Here is a 6,000-nt window from a genome sequence, read left to right on the forward strand (position 1 = left end):
TACAAAAAGATCATGGCATAAAATCACACCGGACTCCTTTGAACAAGCCTGGAAAGAGCCAATCATCTCTGACTCTGACAACATCGAATCGGCTCTATCCAAATTAAATAACACCCTTCTGGATACCATAAACTCTTTAGCTCCACAAAAGATTGTCAAAAATCCTTTGACCATCAAAAAAGAAATATGGTACTCCGAATCACTAAAAATAGAGAAACAAAAATGTAGGAAGCTGGAAAAACAATGGAGAAAGAATCACTCTCTCGCCAGGAACTTTATCAGCAGGCCATATCTACCTACTACAAAAACATTAAAAAGGCAAGAAAACCCTGCCTGCTGTCCCAGCTTGATGAAGCCGCTAACTCTACAAGAGAATTATATAAAATCCTTAGGACTTTTACCAACCCCTTGGCTTGCGAAAGTCCAGACACTTTCTCACAAGAGTTGTGCAATAATATCTCCCAGTTCTTTGAGGATAAAATCGACACTATTTACTATAAAATCCTGGCCAAACACCCTAATAATTCGGAAGACCCGAGTACTTTATGCAAAGAAACTCCCCTAGAGATCTTTAAAGCCATTCCAGAAGTCACAGAGAGCGAAATTCTTACACTTCTGAGCAATATGAAATCTGGCTCCCCTCATGATCTTCTCCCTGCTAGGCTAACCAATAGCCTGAGCAGATCATTATGCCCATTCATTACAAAAATCCTCAATCTCTCTTTCAAAGAAGGTAAACTCCCGCAACAGTGGAAAGAGGCAGTTGTGAATCCGATACGCAAAAATTCCACCGCACCCTGGACGGAACTCTCCAACCTTCACCCCATCTCTCTTTTGCCCCTCCTGACTAAGTTGGCTGAGAAATTTGTTAACACCCAGATCTCCAGTTTCATAGAAGCGACAGGGGGCCTGGACCAATCTCAATCTGGGTTCAGGCCCAACTACAGCACCGAATCAAGATGTCACAGGATAGAGGAGGCTCGATGATTCTGGTGCTGTTAGACCTGTCAGCTGCTTTTGACACTGTTTCACATAAATCCTGTTGAACCGACTACAAGGAGTGGGCATTAGAGGTCAGGCGCTTGCATGGTTGGAAAGCTTCCTCTCTGGCCGCTCACAATCTGTCAGCCTGGGCCCCTATCATTCCATCTCCAGGGCGCTCACTAAGGGGGTGCCACAGGGCTCATGCCTAAGCCCCACATTATTTAATGTGTATGTGGCCCCCCTTGCTGAGATTGTAAGGAAGTACGGATTCACACCAGTGTCCTACGCCGACGACACTCAACTCCTCTACCCTTTCCATGCCCCTAACTCCAATGTTAGGGAAAACTTTGCGGAAGGTATGAGGGCCATCTCCAACTGGATGGCCTCCAATTACCTCCAGTGTAATGTCGGGAAGACAGAAGTGATGCTCTTTGGGAAAGCTGGCATGCTCCTGTCTCCTGACTGGTGGCCCCAGGATTTGGGACCTGTACCTTCCCCAAAACCATCCATCAAAAATCTGGGTGTGAAACTGGACCAAAACTTAACCCTAAAAGATCACGCAAATGTAACTGCAGGAGCCTGCTTTCACACCATTGGACTACTCAGGCGAGTCTTTCCTCTTTTACCGGACACCTACAGAAAGACCCTGGTACAGGCCCTTGTAATAAGTCGCCTTGACTATTGCAATGGGCTTCTGATACAAGCCAATGAGGATGCCATCAATCGACTGCAGGTGGTCCAGAACACGGCGGCCAGACTGATTCTGAATGCCCCCCCAAGAGCATCTTCTGGACCCCTGTTGAGAGAACTACATTGGCTCCCAATACCCCAACGGGTTAAATTTAAAATCTGCTGTACTGTCCACAAATGTCTATTTGGAAAGGGCCCCAATTACCTAGCTCAACTATTACAGCCTTACAAACCAGAACGAGATCTACGGTCAAGTAATCAACTCCTGCTTAAACCACCTCTTATTAAAAAGACCAGACAAGGCGGCCGAGCCCTCTCCTCAGTGGGGCCGACTTTGTGGAATAACCTGCCGCTCAGCCTCAGACAGACCTCCAATCACCTTACATTTAGGAAAATGTTAAAAACGAATCTGTTTATGGAGATATAATTAATGGCTGTCCCTTCTTGCATTCTCAGGTTATCTGTAAGGTAGTTTTGCCACCTGTTGTTGCAGTTAAAGCGCGGAGATAACCCAACCGGGCTCGATTCTTGCGCTATAGAAGCAATTAAATAAATAAATAAATAAATGGGTTATGGTCCTTTTATTATGGGTTTGTCCGGCCTGTTCGAGAAGGAATGTTGGGCTTTCCTGTGTAATTAATGGTGGGCTGGACAACTGAAAAGTGGGTTTGCCGTCATGCGATACCTTTTGCAATAATGCCTATGATTGGACAAATTGTAAATAGTGGGTGTTTGTCTGGAATGTGATTTTTGGCATAAAAGATGATGTCTCGCCATACGAATTTGAGCAGTTTCCGATGAATATACCTTTGTTGTACTTCGTGGACTTCTGTTTCTGGTTGCAGCCAATAAATTCGATCTTTGACGCCACCGAGAAGTATACCGTGTCTCTGTAATTCTAAGACAGGTGAACCTGAAGACTTTGGGCGTGCCGCTGGGTTCTAAAACCCGGTTCTTCAATTGGCGCCCAGCGTAGGGCGACTTCAGCGGTACCGGTCCAAGCCCGAGGATCGTGAGGAGCTTCGTGAGGAAATTCTGGAAGAGGGCCCCCACTTCATCGACCCCGGCATGTCGAATGTGGACTGAAGGTTTTTGCTGCGAGGCTACCCGCTTTCCCGACGGCTACGAAGGACTGCTGCCCTGACTGTCGCCCTGTCTTGGACCCCCCTTATGATGACTTGTATGGCGAGACGATAGACGGGTTTTCTGGTGACGTGATTGATACCTCAGTTAAGTATAAGTGGGTCGCTCCCAGTCCTTTGTTTTGGTTTCCTTCGAATCTTTGATTTGGTCCTTGCAAGCACCAAAGCCGAGGGACTCGTATATTTGCGAGACTATCGTTTTTGATAATCCCTTGAAGTTTGAAACTAGATTAGTGAGCGAAGATGCCTGGTCTTAGCAAAATTAGGAAGATATTTTGTTGTAGTTGTAACAGGGATTCCCGATTGGAGGACTCGTGTCCGATACCTCCGGTTGGAACTCCGACTTATGAGCTCTATTCTAAACATGGCGTGGGCCCCATTACGTTTAATGAAGTATGGGTCCGCTATACTAGGAAAGACGGTGTCTTACGATGGCCCCAACATGGTAGCTTTGATACCGAGATTTTAAATAATTTGGAATCTGTATTATTTATGAATAAAGCCCGGCCGGCAATGTTTGACTCTTTCCGCCTTTTGGGTAAGGAAGCCAAACAACGAGAAATTAAACAAGCTAAAAGAGATAAGAGAGAAAAGGGTGTATCGATAATGCAAGCTGCTAGGCAGTTTAAAGAAAATGAAGAAGATCAACTGATTGAGGAGTTGCATAGGCAACATAATATGGCTATCGATAAGTGTTATCCAGCGTTGTCCCCTCTTCTACAAGGTGCAACGAAGGACCCTGAAAAGGATCCTTTGATGTCACATTTGTTGAGATTGCCACCCCCTTGCGTGCAGAGTGCTACGGCACCTCCGCAACCTCCAGCTGTTAAGCCTCTTGTTGTTGCTCAGCCGCCAGCTCCTCCTCACCTGGTTTCTCCTCCTACGGCGCAGCCTTCTCTAGGGCCGCCGACTTTGCTATCATTTCTACCTCAAACTCATTTGTCTTTTTCTCCTATACTTGCGACTTCTTCTGCTACTACTTCTCCGTTTGCTTCATCTCACAATACTTTGTCTCCTGTCCTTATGACAGCTTCTCCTTCTGTTCGGCAGAAAATGACTGATACTGTTACTGGTCTTTTGTCTCCTTTCTTTGGGTCATTGAGTGTGACTTCCGTTTCTGCGCGTAAACAATTACGTAGCCAGCTTCCTAGTCCTGAAGAACGGACAATGTTAGATCTTTTGGCTCGTAGATGGGTTTTAAATGCCTTGAGATACAATTTAGAGTCAGTTATGGATGTCTTCCAGCAGTGGGAAGCACCGAAGCAAAGGTATGTTTTTGATGCCATGTGTACTTTCCTCCATGAGGAATGGGAAGATAATGAGTTGGGTCAGATCCCATCGGAGTTACTTAATGTACAGTCGGAGTTTGCGAAAGGGACAATAGTAGGTCCCGGTTTTGAGAAAGCAGTTGCGACGATACTTGCGTATAGGAGTGAGTTTCCTTCCCAGCCATTGTTTGAGTCTGATCCTTCTGTTAGGAGAAAAGTGAGACAGTATCCAATGAGAGAGGTTCCTCCGGTATGGAAAGAGGAAGTTTTGGCTGATGTCCCTAATGGTATTGCTGCTGTACCGGCTCATTTTCAGCCTGTATGGGTACATGTTCCAAGGAAGAGAGCTGAAGTTTTGGCTCTTAAGCAGACTCTACCTGATCCTCGTAAGAATCCTGCTGGGTACTACAAGGAGTTGTCTCAGACAGCTGACGCGTGTATCATGAATTCAGATGACATAGACATGTTGTTTGGTAACGTGGTTCCTCAACCTTTGTGGGTGAAGATTCGTCATGAGAATCATGCGCAAGAGTTAGGTGATACATGGGCGAACATTGTTGCGCGGATGGTAGACAGGGTGGTGGAGCTAAACCTGAGCCTTTAGTTGCGGAACTTCCTGGTAGGATTATTAATTTCATGAAGACTTTAATGCCTGCTATGCGAGTGAATTGGGATAAGTTAGCCGCATGCAAACAGAAGAAAGATGAAAGTGTGTCTGATTTCTTCACTAGGTTTGAAGAGACTTACATAGATCATAGTGGTCAGGATATGAGTACGGAAGGTGGTCAAAGGTTGTTTGTGGATAAGTTTGTTCATAACTTGCTTCCCGAGTTGTGTAATAAGTTGAAGGATTCAGAGAGTTCATGGACTGTTTCTTCGTCAGCCCAGATACTGGCTACTGCACAGTACTACAAGAATAGAGATAAAGATGAGAAAGAGAAAGCAGAGAAAAAGACTAAAGATTTAAAGACGAAGGTTCTTTTGCAACAGGCGTATCCGCCTCGTTATAATCAGCGTGAGTTTCAGCAACCTCAACAGTTCAGAGGGTATTGCAGAAGCCCGGGTCTTTTCAGCAGCAAAGTCCAGTTGGCCCTAATCAGTGTGCGTATTGCAAGGAAGAAGGCCACTTCAAGAATAGTTGTCCGGTTCTGTTACAGCGTGCGAATGGTGCATCTGGTGTGAGAGGTCGAGGTGTTCAGCAAGCTCCTAGGGGTAGAGGACGTGGTGTGTTCCCCCAGAATGGACATTCTTTTCCCCCCACAGAATTCTATGAATTGTTTTGATCAACAAAGTTGCATCTGGTCAGTCGACTCAGTACTATGCTGATGACTATTATGTTGAGAGTGAGAATGCTGACTATAATGATTGCTAGGACAGCCATAGACAAAGAGAGGGAGTAGTGTCAGTTCCAGTAGACCAGAATGGACCTTATGTTGAAGTGATTACATCAGGTGTATCAGAGCCTTTTCTGTTGGATACTAGTGCAGCGAAGAGTTCTATCATGCACTCTAAACTCCCTGGCGCACCTTTGTCTGGCTTAACAAATGTTTCAGTAGGATTCTCTGGCGCCCCAGTTCGTAACCCAGTTTCTAGTCCCTTGTCTCTTTCTGTAGGGACTTGTGAATTGGAAGCACCCCTCATTTTGATGACAGGTTGTGGTGAGAATTTGTTGGGTTTGGATTTATTGAAGAGGCTACATGCAACATTGCAGTGTTCTCCTTCGGGAGTACAACTTACATTAGGTAAGAGAGTGATCTCTCCGATGTATTTGTCTAAAGATCTGCTTCCACCGGAATTGCGTTCTCTCCCTGATACTCTTTGGGCTCCTGTCCTAATGATGTGGGTCTTTTGGAGATTCCACCATATGTTGTGATGCTTAAAGCGAATGTTAAATTGACACGTATTCCCCAATATAG

This window comes from Lissotriton vulgaris, chromosome 1_1 (assembly GCF_964263255.1).
Source record: "Lissotriton vulgaris chromosome 1_1, aLisVul1.2, whole genome shotgun sequence".
In the NCBI taxonomy this organism is placed as follows: domain Eukaryota; kingdom Metazoa; phylum Chordata; class Amphibia; order Caudata; family Salamandridae; genus Lissotriton; species Lissotriton vulgaris.